Source organism: Priapulus caudatus, unplaced genomic scaffold, assembly GCF_000485595.1.
Source record: "Priapulus caudatus unplaced genomic scaffold, Priapulus_caudatus-5.0.1 Scaffold541, whole genome shotgun sequence".
Classification (NCBI taxonomy): Eukaryota; Metazoa; Priapulida; class Priapulimorpha; order Priapulimorphida; family Priapulidae; genus Priapulus; species Priapulus caudatus.
In genome coordinates this window covers 363,978-380,728 of record NW_014577602.1, presented here as the reverse complement: position 1 = coordinate 380,728, position 16,751 = coordinate 363,978, and positions in this window count along the sequence as shown.

The window sequence follows — 16,751 nt, the reverse complement described above, 5'->3', positions numbered from 1 at the left end:
ACACACACACACACACACAACACACACACACACACAACACACACACACACACACACACACACACACCACACAGTACGCACGCACGCACGCACACGCACACGCCACGCACACGCACACGCACATGCACAGCACACGCACCGCACACACACGTACACGCACACGCACACGCACACGCACACGCACACGCACACGCACACGCAACGCCGCACGGCCACGCACACGCACACGCACACGCACACGCACACGCCACGCACACGCACACGCACACGCACACGCACACGCACGTACACACACACACGCACGCACGCACACACGCGCACACACACGTGTACACACAGTCATACACACACACACACACACACACACACACCACACACACACACACACACACACACCACACACACAACACACACAAACACACACAACACACACTGGTTCCCTTGCTCTCCCTCCCACTCTCTCTCTCTCTCTCTCTCTCTCTCTCTCTCTCTCTCTCTCTCTCTCTTTCACTTATTGCTTTTCTTACTTCAGTCCTGTGCATGCACGCTTTTAGGCAGTGCATAAATGTTAATACGCAGCACACGCGTGCGTACATTTGAAACACACACATGCGCGCACACACACATACATACCACCACGACACACACACACACACACTCAACACAACAGGTCACCACACACACACCAGCAGCACACACACACACAACACACAACACGACGTATCCAGCCACATCGTTAACTGATCTATAACATGTGCGATGCACTCCTCTAGTACTCTCACCCACATGATAATCGTCCAGCACACGCAGGCGGTATTTGATACGCGTGCCCAACCAGCTCATGTGCGGACGATAATATGTGAACGATTAGATTATCAATGAAATATGCAAATGAATTATATAATAATGTCTTTGAGATATCAGAATAATATCCACGAATGTCGGCTGAACATAAATTTATGAATCTCTAATTCATCAGGCTTTAAGCGGACGAACGCAATGCCTTAGCTAATCGCCCTTCCTTGATCGCCATCATAAATCTTAGCCGCGTCGTAACGTCCTTAACCATGCTGCAACACAGTGAGCAATCATTCAAGACGTGCAACATCCTCTTCTCTTCTACTCTACTTCTTCTCGGTCTTCTCTCTTCTTCTTCTTCTTCTTCCTTCTTACACTCATGCTACACCACGCTGCTGCTTGCTCCCCCTTCTGTCTCCTCGTTCTCCGTCTCGCTCCTTGCCTCCCCTCACTCTCCTTCTCCTTCTCTTCTTCTTCTCCTCTTTCATCATCATCACATCTATCAATCATCATCATCATCATTATTGCTGTTATTTGACAACAGATCTCCGCGCACCGTATGCCACGCACGCACGAACCCGCCACTCAACACGCTGCACGTAATGCACGCACGCGATGGCATTCTTCTCATTAAAACTATGCCAACCTGTAGCAAGGCTGAAAAATTCCTCGAAAATTATATATGGCGTGCGTGCGCGCATTCCTGTGCGCGGTGTGCGTTCGTGCGTGCGTGCGTGCGCTGTCGCAGCGTGCTACCAGCAGCAGACGATGAGACATGTACACGGCACCGCTAAGGTCGAGCCTTCATGCCAAACCCTAGCGTAGAATGGCATCCGTCACGCCGACTGTCGAGTAAAGCTGTACACAGACAACATTGAGCAGTGCAAAGAACGCCCGCAGCAGCACAGAACCTGTACAGCGTAAACACCGAATAGGTGACCATGCTGATCGATTGTCAACATCAGTCGATATGTCGGCGATATTTGCTCGTTTCGGATACCTGATATATCGATTCCCGCAATCGCCTTATGTCTTCGCAGAGCGTGGGCGATTCACGCGCTGATGTCGCTGCATTCGCCTGATTCGGTTGATGCCTCCAAGGCGGCACTATCCGCGCTCAGCGCCAAAGTATTCAATAATGCATGAGTCATCACACTCTCCACCTCTTCTGGTTCGCTTCCAAGTTTCGGCCGTTAAAATAAACAGACACTCAGAAGTGGCATATTCCGCTCGTAGTAACAGCTATATAAGCTAATATGATTAGTTATATTAAGTTATAAGTTATGATATAGCTAATTTAGTGGCACGAGGTGGGAGAAGACCTAATCCCTGTTGTGAGAGCCAGAAAGCTCGGGCTTGGTTGTGTTTCACGCGCAAAACACGAGTCGTATTAGAGTTGGTCTAGCCTAACCAACATAAGCAACAATCTAGCGTGGTGTCCAGGCGGAGGGATGGCACCTTGCCCATAGCGTCATAGGTAGATTCTCCGTCTCTGTCTTCGCCTCTCTCTCTCTCTCGTCTCTCTCTGCTCTGGGCTCTCGTCTCGTCTCTCTCTCTCTCTCGCTCTTTCTTTTGCTCTTCTTTCTCTCTTTCTCTCTTCTCTCTCTCTCTCTCTGCTCTCTTGTCTGGGGAGCGTTTGTGTCTCTGTGTCTCTCTTTTCTCATCTCTCTCTCTTCCTCTTCTCTCTCTCTGTCTGGTCTCTCTCGCTACGCTGTGCTCTCTCTTTCTGGGGCGCACGCGCGGCCCTGATGTGTGTGTGTGGTGTGTGTGCGATTTGTGTACTTTGTGTGTATGTCACTACATTCCCTGAGGTATGCTACGACCTCTCTTGATGTAAGGACGACGGGGGGGAAACAGCCGTCTGTGATGTCCTGAGTGTACCCTTTTTACGTTTATTTAAAATGTGTTGTGTGTGCGGATTAAAATATTTCCTCATAATATATATATAGGTTCTTATTATATTATATATATTTATATATATATATATATTATATATACATACATTGGTGTGTGGTTCTCACTGGGTCGGCGCTTGTGCTAGTTTGATTTCACTATATAGTGCACTCGCAAACACACGCGGTGGGCATAGACACGCATCTAGTGATAGTGGATGTATGTGGGGTGGATAGAGTTCTGGGGTGGACCTGGGAGAGATTGATCGGTTTACCGCTGTAGAAATGCAGTTTGTTATGCTTTTATCGGCCGGTCGTGGCTTCTATTAAGGTGTGTGTGCGGCTTTAGCCGGATTACGGTGACGCGACGTGTGCGGGGTGTGGGTACTAAGATAGCACACAATAACACAGCAGCAGTGACCAGCGAGTTACAGATCAACATCTGTGTTCCATAAGCTGACTACTGTAGGAACAGCAGAAGCAGTGGAAAAGCGCAGGCAACAACACGCAGCCAGCTAGCAACACAACCAGCAGCAAACAACAACAGCAGCAGAACAACAGCAGCAAGAACAACATCACGCAATAAAACAACAGCTCCGCGCGCAGCGCAGCCGCAACAAGCAGCGCAGCGCCCCCAGCCAGCAACAACCAACAACACAGCCATAACAACAGTCGTCGGTCAGAGCAACAACAACAACAACAGCAGCAGCCCAGCCAGCAGCGGAGCAGCACGCAAACCATCAACAACAGCTGTGATCGGCACACACCAAAGAGAGCCAGTAGCAGTAGCAGCAGCAATTAGGTACATAGAAAGTATGGTAGAGTAAGAACAACCACGCCCCACCAATTCACGACCAGCCACCACACCACCACCACCACCACCACCACACCACACCAACCACCAGCCACCACCACACCAGCCACCACCCACCTCAACACCACCACCAGCACCACACCACACACCACACAACACAACACCCCACACCACCCACCACCACCCACCAACACCAACACCACACCAACACCACAATACGCACCGCGCCACCGCACGCCACCGCCATACCACCACAACCCCCATCACATCACCACCGGGCGGGGACCACACAAACCACCACCACCACCGCCGCCACCGCACACCACACACCACTACCACAGTCAGCGACCGGAGCCAGCAGAATTGGTAATAATGAAGTAGTGTAAGAAGTAAAAAAACAGCAGAACCCCGCACACCTACCACACACCACCCAGCCACCCCATCCACCACCACCACCACACCACCACACCACCACCAGCACCACACCACCATCACCACATTCACCACCACACCCCAGCACCCCACCAACACCAAACACCAACCCAACACCAACACACCACCACACCAACACCCACCAACACCACACCCAACACCAACACTACCCCCCGCCGCCCACGCACCGCCACCGCACCTACCACCACAACCCCCATCACATCACCACCGCCACCAGCCCACCACCACCACCACGCCGGCCACGCCACCACCACAACCACTAATACCACCGCCACACCACCACCACCACCACCACCACACACCACACACCACACCACCACCACCACCACCACCACCACCACCACCACAACTCACACCACCACCACCACCACCACCATCACACACCACCCACCACCCCACCACCTCACCAACATCACCACCCCACCACCACCACACACCCCACCACCACCACCACCATCACACCACACACACCACCACCACCAACACCAACACAACACCAAACCAACACCAACCACACCAACACACACCAACCCAACACCAACACCAACACCAACACAAACACCACACAACACCAACACCCAACACTACCGCCACGCCAACGCCCCGCCACCGCCACCGCACGCCACGCCACCGCCACGCCACCGCCCCACCACCGCCACCACCACACCACCACCACCATCCACAACCACCACACCGCCACCACCACAACCACCACCACCGCGCCGCCGCCGCCACGCCACCGCCGCCGCCACCGCCCGCCGGCCACCGTCACTACCACTGCCGCCGCCGCCACCACACACCACCACCACCATCACCACCACCATATCCACCACACCACCAACCACCGCGCCGCACCGCACCACCCCACCACCAACATCACCACACCACACCACCACACACCACTCATCACCACCACCCCACCACCAACATCACCACCCCCACCACCACGCACCACCACCACCACCACCATCCACCCCACCACCACACACCAACACCAACACAAGGACCCACCAACACCAACACCAAGCACCAACACCACGACCAACGACTACGCCGCCGCGCACCGCCACGCCAGCCGCCACCGCCACGCCACCGCCACCGCCACCGCCACCGCCACCGCCACCGCCAGCCACCACCACTACCACCACCCCACCCCATCCCTGCTGCCACATCCACCGCCGCCGCCCCCGGTCACTGCCACCGCCGCCGCCACCGCCACCACCCAAGCCACCCATCCTGCCGCCCCATCACCGCCGCCGCCACAACCGTTCCGATGCCACCGCACACCGCCGCCGCGCAGCCGCCGCTCTACCGCCACGCCACCGCACTGCCGCTGCCGCCGCGCCGCCGCACCACACAACACCAACCCAACACCCAACACCAACACCAAACCAACCCAACACCACACAACACCAACACAACCACCACCACCCCACCAGCAGCAGGCAGCAGTAGCCAGCAGCGGGCAGCGCGCAGCCACCACCACCACACCACCAAACAACACCAACACCAACGACCAACACCAACACCAACCCACACACACCAACACAACATCAACACCAACACAACCACACCAACCACAAACCAAACAACACCCAACACCAACACAACACCACCACCACGCCGCCGCCGCGCCGCCGCTGTACCGGCCACCGCACCGGCCAACTTCGCGCTGCCGCCGCCGCCGCAGCCACGCACCACCAACACAACACCAACCAAACAACCACAAACACCAAACCAACACCAACACCAACACCAACACACCACACCAGCAGCGCAGCAGGCAGTAGGCAGCAGCGGGGCCACGGCACACCACCACACCAAACCACCCAACAACCAAACACCACACCAACACCAAACAACACCAACACAACACCAACACCAACACCACCCAACACCAACACAACACAACACCAACACCAACACAACACCAACACCACCACACCACCACCACACCAGCAGCAGCAGGCAGCAGCGCGCACCACCACACCACACAACACCAACAGCCAACACCAAACCACACCACACCAACACCAACCAACGCACACCAACACCACACAACACCAACACTACCACCGCGCATGCCACCGCACCGCCACCGACCACCGCCACCGCACGCCACCACCACTACAAACCACACCACCCCCCATCACAACCACCACCACCAACCCAAACACTGCCACACGCCGCCGCCGCGCGCCGCGTCACCGTCAGCCGCACCGCACCACCACAACCACCACCACCACCGCCGCCACGCCGCCGCGCGCCGCACCGTCACTTACCACCGCCGCCACCCCACCCCACACCACCCACCACCACCACACGACCAACACCAACACCAACACCAACACCAACACACACACCAACACCAACACACACAACACCAACACCAACACCGCGTCGCGCCGCCGCCGCACCGTCACCGCCACAGCACCGTGATATATTATATTTGTTGTGTGTGTGTGTGTGTGTGTGTGTGCTGTGTGTGTGTGTGTGTGTGTTGTGTGTTGTGTGTGTGTATATTATTGCTGTACAGTAGCACCAGTAGCCAAGTAGCAGCAGCATGTGATATAGTGTAGTGCGTAACAGTAAACAACTGTACTCTTTGTGTGTGTACGCGTGCGTGCGCGCGCTGTGCTGGTGTGTAATGTGTCTCTTTCTCTGCTCTCCTCGCAAGTTTTACTATACATTTCCTCGCACTGGATAGAGGGCGCTGTATACGTGGTCACATTGAATCCTGGTCGCCGATTCACACGCGGACCCCTCAATCTGTTTAATCAACTTTAGCAGGAATTAAATCGTGATTGCGGGCATGTTTTCATGGAACAGGACCGGGGTCGAGCTTTCGATTCACGCATATATTACCAAGTCAGGTTAGCGCAGTCTTCTCCACGTTTCTCTCCACGTCGATTTATTACTGAGCGGATCATGGAGGAAGAGCTAACGACCTCTTCTAAACGACCAATGCCTGTCTACGAACGTGCTATGGCTTTTAATAAATATATATATTATATATATATACATATATATCTTATATATATATAGTATTATTAGAAGCGGGCAGCGTCTGCGTCGAGCTTAGTTTACGGCTTATGAACTTTAGAGCACAGTTTTTAGAAATACAGTTCGAAGTACATGTAATTTCACGCTCAAGAGTTTAACACCATTAACCGTGACCATACTATCGTATGCAATAAAAAGATTGCAGAGAATGTGAGGCGAGTTGGCTATATTACAGTCTCAAGGTCAGTCGTCCATGTAGTGGGAACGATTATAGCAATACTCTGGTCCTGTGTTTTCACTGGACACGGCCAATCACATCACATCTCTCGATGGGAAGATAAGCTAAGCCGATGGGATCATCGAGCGTGCGGGTGTGCCATCGTCGGCCGCCCTCTACGTGATCTATTGATGCGTGACTTTCTTCGCTGAGTTTCTATACCGATGGCCAGGCACACGGGATTTCCGCGAATATCTTCTGGGCGGCGGTGATGACGATCACGGATTTTGTTGTGCGCGCGCGGCATTCGATCTGTACAAGCCGACTTCGAATCGGGTTATCGCAGAAATTAAAGGAGGGTGCGCTCCGATCGGTTATCTTCGCTTGGGTAAATCACAAATGAGAGAGACAACGCGCTCCGCACAGTGTATGGAGTTGAGAGACAATGCAAGGCTCGTGCTGTTCTGTTCGGATAACTTTGACTCTATTGCAGATTGTTATTGGTTTGGGCAGTTGGGAGGCTATGATGAGCAGGTTCCGTGTAGCGCTGCTCACACCAGCCGCGCGGCTGCGGATGGATGCGGCTAAAATGCTATCTCTCTTCTATATATATATAATAGAGCGGCAGGGTCTGCGTCGAGCTTAGTTTCAGGCTACTGATTTATAGCACAGTTTTAGAATACAGTTCGAATACATGTATTTCCGCTCAAGAGTTTCACACCAATTAACGTGACAATACTATCGTATGCAATAAAAAGATTGCGGAGAATTGTGAGGCGAGTTGGCTATATACAGTCTCAAAGTCAGTCGTCCCATGTGTGGGACGATTAAGCAATACTCTGGTCCTGTGTTTTCATGGACACGGCCATCACATCACATCTCTCGTGGGAAGATAAGCTAAGCCCGATGGGATATCGAGCGTGCGGGCCTGGTGCATCGTCGGCCGCCCCTCTACGTGTATTTATTGCGTGATTTCCTTCGCTGAGATTTCTATACCGATGGCCAGCGCACGGATTTCCGCGATATCTTCTGGGCGGCGGTGATGACGTCACGGATTTTGTTGTGACGCGCGCGGATTCGATACTGTACGCAGCCGACTCGAATCGGTATCGCAGAAATTAAGGAGGTGTGCGCGATACGGTTATCCTCGCTTGGGAATAATCACAAATGGAAGAGAGACAACGGCTCCGCACAGTGTATGGGTTGAGAGACAATGCAAGCTCGCTGCTGTTCTGTTTCGGATAACGTGATCTAATTGCAGATTGTTATGGTTTGGGATTTTGAGGAAGCTATGATGAGGCAGTGTTTCTCCCGTGTAGCGTGCTCTACACACCCAAGCCCGCGCGTGCGATGATGCAGGCTAAATGCTGACTAAATTCAATCATGCGTGGAATGTGGTGAGCCACTCTCCACGTCATGATAACACGTTAATATAGTGACAGTGAAGTTTCTTCTACACCCCTTCCCCAAAGACATTCCACGACACGCGCGCCCTCTGCAGGCGCACTATGTTCGCCGCAGCTCGGGCATTTTTGTGAAACGTTCGAAGTTTTTGTCTAAGCCACATCTGACTGTTTACTACAAGGAATAGTGAGATATCTAGTAGGCATGACAAACCTACTAGACTAGACGACTAGTAGGTCTGTATATTATTCATACCCGTGGTCAGGTAAGTCTTGCGCCATGACAAACCCCTTGAATGTTCGGAAAATATCTTGAATGTTCGGTGGAGGTCGTAAATGCTCGGTAAATGTCGTGAATGCTCGATAAGCGTCGTGAATGCCCAACAAACTCGGTTAATAACTGAAGTGTCAGTTAATTCTGCTTGCAATGCGTGATTTGCATAGCTCAGTAAAGAGTTTAATTCCTCTCGATGCACATCGAGTACCTTACATACGTAAACAAGTAACTAACGCACGTAATTAATTATATTAATTATTAATATTGAACTCGTTTCTACGCTTGATTTCACGTGACGTAATGCTTCGGCATTTCGCGACATCCAGTGAAGAATGATTTGCAACACCCGCTAATAAATGTTTTACGACACACATGCAGTAACGAATGTTTTGCGACACCCAGTTCCCATGTTTTGCGACACTCATCCGGTAACAAATGTTTTACGACACGCGTTAGCGAATGTTTCGCGACACCGAGTTTCGCGGGGTTTGCGACACCATGTACTGCGCGTTTTTTTGCGCGGGGCGGTCTTTGCATTTAGCCATCGGTGACGTCACTGACGTCGCTACACTAATATCATCAGCTTAATCTCGCCTCTTTACGGATGTGCTTTTAGCAGGTTGACGGCAACGTGGCATTTCTCTCTAAGCTCGGCAAGGACATTTACGGTCGTCATTATATATACGCCTCGTATGGTGAGAGCGTTATTAGCCGCAAGCGCCTATTTTTCGTCACGTATGTATCGAGTGAGATTAGAAACGCGCGCTCTCTATCCATTTCACTCGCAGTTGCATAAATGTTAATACGCAGCACACGCGTGCGTACATTTGAAACACACACATGCGCGCACACACACATACATACACACACACACACACACACACACACACACACACACACACGTGTATCCAGCATATTTTCGTTCCAATCTAACATGTGCATGCACATCCTCTAGTACCTCTACCCACATGATATCGTCCAGCACACGCATGCGTGTATTTTGATACGCGTGCCCAAACCAGCTCTTTCGCACATAATTATGTAACGATAGATTATCAATTGAAATATGCAAATGAATTAATAATAGATGTCTTTGAGATATGCAGATTAATATCATCACGAATGTCGCTGAACATAATTTATGAATTCATAATCATCAGCTTAACGGACGAACGCAATGCAATTAACGCTAATCGCCTTCCTTGATCAGCCATCATAAATCTTGCGCGTGTAACGTCCTTATAAGTGATGCAACACCATGAGCAATCATTCAGACGTGCCAACATCCCTCTTCTTCTACTTCTACTTCTTCTTCGTCTTCTTCTTCTTCTTCTTCTTCTTCTGCTGCTGCTCCCCCCTTCTTCTCCTCGTTCTCCTTCTCCTCCTTCTCCTCCCCTCCATCTCCTTTTCCTTCTCTTCCTTCTCCTCATCCTCTTCATCATCATCACATTATCATCATCATCATCATTATTATTGCTGTTATTGACACAGATCTCTCGCGCACGTATGCACGCACGCACGCACGCACGCCATCACACGCATGCACGTATGCACGCACGCGGTGCATTCTTCTCACTTAAAAACAATATGGCCAACGTTGAGCAAGGCTGAAAAATTCTCGAAAAATTATATATGTGCGTGCGTGCGCGCGTGCCTGTGCGCGTGCGTGCGTTCGTGCGTGCGTGCGTGCGTGTCGCAGCGTGCTACCAGAGCAGACGATGAGACAGTAACACGGCACCGCTAGTCGAGCCTTCATCCAAACCTAGCGTAGAATGCATCCGTCACCGCCGACTGGTCGAGTAAAGCTGTACACAGCAACATTGAGCAGTGCAAAGAACGCCCGCAGCGCCAGACCTGTACAGCGGATAAACACCGAACTAGGTGACTCCATGCTGATCGATTGTCAACATCAGTCGATCATGTCGGCGTATTTGCATCGTATCGATACTGATAATAGATTCCCGCAATCGCTTATGTCTTCGCAGAGCGTGGGCCGATTCACGCCGCTTGATGTCGCTGCATTCGCCTGATTCGTTGATGCCTCCAAGGGGGCACTATCCGCGCTCAGTCGCAAAGTATTCATAATGCATGAGTCATCACACTCTCCGACTCTCTGGTTCGGCTTCAAAGTTCGGCCTGTAAAATATAACGAAACTCAGAATTGGCATATTCGCTCGTAGTAGCAGCTATATAGCTAATATGATTAGTTATATTAATATATAAGTTAATATAGCTAATTAGTGGCACGATTGGGAAGTCCTAATACACTGTTGTGGAGCGAAAGCTCGGCATGTTGGTTTTCACGCGAAAACCACGTATAGGTTGGTCTAGCCTAACCAACATAGCAACAACATCTAAGCTGGTGTCAGGGGGCGTGGCTACCTTGCCCATACGTATAGGTCAGTTCTCCGTCTCTGCTCTCGCTCTCTCTCTCTCTCTCTCTCTCTCTCTCTCTTTCTCTCCCCCCTTCTCTCTGTGTGTGTGTGTGTGTGTGTGTGTGTGTGTGTGTGTCTCTCTCTCTGCTCTCTTGTCTGGGGAGCGTTTGTGTCTCTGTGTCTCTCTTTTCTCATCTCTCTCTCTTCCTCTTCTCTCTCTCTGTCTGGTCTCTCTCGCTACGCTGTGCTCTCTCTTTCTGGGGCGCACGCGCGGCCCTGATGTGTGTGTGTGGTGTGTGTGCGATTTGTGTACTTTGTGTGTATGTCACTACATTCCCTGAGGTATGCTACGACCTCTCTTGATGTAAGGACGACGGGGGGGAAACAGCCGTCTGTGATGTCCTGAGTGTACCCTTTTTACGTTTATTTAAAATGTGTTGTGTGTGCGGATTAAAATATTTCCTCATAATATATATATAGGTTCTTATTATATTATATATATTTATATATATATATATATTATATATACATACATTGGTGTGTGGTTCTCACTGGGTCGGCGCTTGTGCTAGTTTGATTTCACTATATAGTGCACTCGCAAACACACGCGGTGGGCATAGACACGCATCTAGTGATAGTGGATGTATGTGGGGTGGATAGAGTTCTGGGGTGGACCTGGGAGAGATTGATCGGTTTACCGCTGTAGAAATGCAGTTTGTTATGCTTTTATCGGCCGGTCGTGGCTTCTATTAAGGTGTGTGTGCGGCTTTAGCCGGATTACGGTGACGCGACGTGTGCGGGGTGTGGGTACTAAGATAGCACACAATAACACAGCAGCAGTGACCAGCGAGTTACAGATCAACATCTGTGTTCCATAAGCTGACTACTGTAGGAACAGCAGAAGCAGTGGAAAAGCGCAGGCAACAACACGCAGCCAGCTAGCAACACAACCAGCAGCAAACAACAACAGCAGCAGAACAACAGCAGCAAGAACAACATCACGCAATAAAACAACAGCTCCGCGCGCAGCGCAGCCGCAACAAGCAGCGCAGCGCCCCCAGCCAGCAACAACCAACAACACAGCCATAACAACAGTCGTCGGTCAGAGCAACAACAACAACAACAGCAGCAGCCCAGCCAGCAGCGGAGCAGCACGCAAACCATCAACAACAGCTGTGATCGGCACACACCAAAGAGAGCCAGTAGCAGTAGCAGCAGCAATTAGGTACATAGAAAGTATGGTAGAGTAAGAACAACCACGCCCCACCAATTCACGACCAGCCACCACACCACCACCACCACCACCACCACACCACACCAACCACCAGCCACCACCACACCAGCCACCACCCACCTCAACACCACCACCAGCACCACACCACACACCACACAACACAACACCCCACACCACCCACCACCACCCACCAACACCAACACCACACCAACACCACAATACGCACCGCGCCACCGCACGCCACCGCCATACCACCACAACCCCCATCACATCACCACCGGGCGGGGACCACACAAACCACCACCACCACCGCCGCCACCGCACACCACACACCACTACCACAGTCAGCGACCGGAGCCAGCAGAATTGGTAATAATGAAGTAGTGTAAGAAGTAAAAAAACAGCAGAACCCCGCACACCTACCACACACCACCCAGCCACCCCATCCACCACCACCACCACACCACCACACCACCACCAGCACCACACCACCATCACCACATTCACCACCACACCCCAGCACCCCACCAACACCAAACACCAACCCAACACCAACACACCACCACACCAACACCCACCAACACCACACCCAACACCAACACTACCCCCCGCCGCCCACGCACCGCCACCGCACCTACCACCACAACCCCCATCACATCACCACCGCCACCAGCCCACCACCACCACCACGCCGGCCACGCCACCACCACAACCACTAATACCACCGCCACACCACCACCACCACCACCACCACACACCACACACCACACCACCACCACCACCACCACCACCACCACCACCACAACTCACACCACCACCACCACCACCACCATCACACACCACCCACCACCCCACCACCTCACCAACATCACCACCCCACCACCACCACACACCCCACCACCACCACCACCATCACACCACACACACCACCACCACCAACACCAACACAACACCAAACCAACACCAACCACACCAACACACACCAACCCAACACCAACACCAACACCAACACAAACACCACACAACACCAACACCCAACACTACCGCCACGCCAACGCCCCGCCACCGCCACCGCACGCCACGCCACCGCCACGCCACCGCCCCACCACCGCCACCACCACACCACCACCACCATCCACAACCACCACACCGCCACCACCACAACCACCACCACCGCGCCGCCGCCGCCACGCCACCGCCGCCGCCACCGCCCGCCGGCCACCGTCACTACCACTGCCGCCGCCGCCACCACACACCACCACCACCATCACCACCACCATATCCACCACACCACCAACCACCGCGCCGCACCGCACCACCCCACCACCAACATCACCACACCACACCACCACACACCACTCATCACCACCACCCCACCACCAACATCACCACCCCCACCACCACGCACCACCACCACCACCACCATCCACCCCACCACCACACACCAACACCAACACAAGGACCCACCAACACCAACACCAAGCACCAACACCACGACCAACGACTACGCCGCCGCGCACCGCCACGCCAGCCGCCACCGCCACGCCACCGCCACCGCCACCGCCACCGCCACCGCCACCGCCAGCCACCACCACTACCACCACCCCACCCCATCCCTGCTGCCACATCCACCGCCGCCGCCCCCGGTCACTGCCACCGCCGCCGCCACCGCCACCACCCAAGCCACCCATCCTGCCGCCCCATCACCGCCGCCGCCACAACCGTTCCGATGCCACCGCACACCGCCGCCGCGCAGCCGCCGCTCTACCGCCACGCCACCGCACTGCCGCTGCCGCCGCGCCGCCGCACCACACAACACCAACCCAACACCCAACACCAACACCAAACCAACCCAACACCACACAACACCAACACAACCACCACCACCCCACCAGCAGCAGGCAGCAGTAGCCAGCAGCGGGCAGCGCGCAGCCACCACCACCACACCACCAAACAACACCAACACCAACGACCAACACCAACACCAACCCACACACACCAACACAACATCAACACCAACACAACCACACCAACCACAAACCAAACAACACCCAACACCAACACAACACCACCACCACGCCGCCGCCGCGCCGCCGCTGTACCGGCCACCGCACCGGCCAACTTCGCGCTGCCGCCGCCGCCGCAGCCACGCACCACCAACACAACACCAACCAAACAACCACAAACACCAAACCAACACCAACACCAACACCAACACACCACACCAGCAGCGCAGCAGGCAGTAGGCAGCAGCGGGGCCACGGCACACCACCACACCAAACCACCCAACAACCAAACACCACACCAACACCAAACAACACCAACACAACACCAACACCAACACCACCCAACACCAACACAACACAACACCAACACCAACACAACACCAACACCACCACACCACCACCACACCAGCAGCAGCAGGCAGCAGCGCGCACCACCACACCACACAACACCAACAGCCAACACCAAACCACACCACACCAACACCAACCAACGCACACCAACACCACACAACACCAACACTACCACCGCGCATGCCACCGCACCGCCACCGACCACCGCCACCGCACGCCACCACCACTACAAACCACACCACCCCCCATCACAACCACCACCACCAACCCAAACACTGCCACACGCCGCCGCCGCGCGCCGCGTCACCGTCAGCCGCACCGCACCACCACAACCACCACCACCACCGCCGCCACGCCGCCGCGCGCCGCACCGTCACTTACCACCGCCGCCACCCCACCCCACACCACCCACCACCACCACACGACCAACACCAACACCAACACCAACACCAACACACACACCAACACCAACACACACAACACCAACACCAACACCGCGTCGCGCCGCCGCCGCACCGTCACCGCCACAGCACCGTGATATATTATATTTGTTGTGTGTGTGTGTGTGTGTGTGTGTGCTGTGTGTGTGTGTGTGTGTGTTGTGTGTTGTGTGTGTGTATATTATTGCTGTACAGTAGCACCAGTAGCCAAGTAGCAGCAGCATGTGATATAGTGTAGTGCGTAACAGTAAACAACTGTACTCTTTGTGTGTGTACGCGTGCGTGCGCGCGCTGTGCTGGTGTGTAATGTGTCTCTTTCTCTGCTCTCCTCGCAAGTTTTACTATACATTTCCTCGCACTGGATAGAGGGCGCTGTATACGTGGTCACATTGAATCCTGGTCGCCGATTCACACGCGGACCCCTCAATCTGTTTAATCAACTTTAGCAGGAATTAAATCGTGATTGCGGGCATGTTTTCATGGAACAGGACCGGGGTCGAGCTTTCGATTCACGCATATATTACCAAGTCAGGTTAGCGCAGTCTTCTCCCACGTTTATCTCACAAGCGGATTTTTTACTGAGCGGATCATGCAGGAAGAGCTTACGAGACCTCTTCTAAACGGACCAAATGCCTGTTTACGAACGTGCTATGGCTTTTAATAAATATATATATTATATATATATACATATATATCTTATATATATATAGTATTATTAGAAGCGGGCAGCGTCTGCGTCGAGCTTAGTTTACGGCTTATGAACTTTAGAGCACAGTTTTTAGAAATACAGTTCGAAGTACATGTAATTTCACGCTCAAGAGTTTAACACCATTAACCGTGACCATACTATCGTATGCAATAAAAAGATTGCAGAGAATGTGAGGCGAGTTGGCTATATTACAGTCTCAAGGTCAGTCGTCCATGTAGTGGGAACGATTATAGCAATACTCTGGTCCTGTGTTTTCACTGGACACGGCCAATCACATCACATCTCTCGATGGGAAGATAAGCTAAGCCGATGGGATCATCGAGCGTGCGGGTGTGCCATCGTCGGCCGCCCTCTACGTGATCTATTGATGCGTGACTTTCTTCGCTGAGTTTCTATACCGATGGCCAGGCACACGGGATTTCCGCGAATATCTTCTGGGCGGCGGTGATGACGATCACGGATTTTGTTGTGCGCGCGCGGCATTCGATCTGTACAAGCCGACTTCGAATCGGGTTATCGCAGAAATTAAAGGAGGGTGCGCTCCGATCGGTTATCTTCGCTTGGGTAAATCACAAATGAGAGAGACAACGCGCTCCGCACAGTGTATGGAGTTGAGAGACAATGCAAGGCTCGTGCTGTTCTGTTCGGATAACTTTGACTCTATTGCAGATTGTTATTGGTTTGGGCAGTTGGGAGGCTATGATGAGCAGGTTCCGTGTAGCGCTGCTCACACCAGCCGCGCGGCTGCGGATGGATGCGGCTAAAATGCTATCTCTCTTC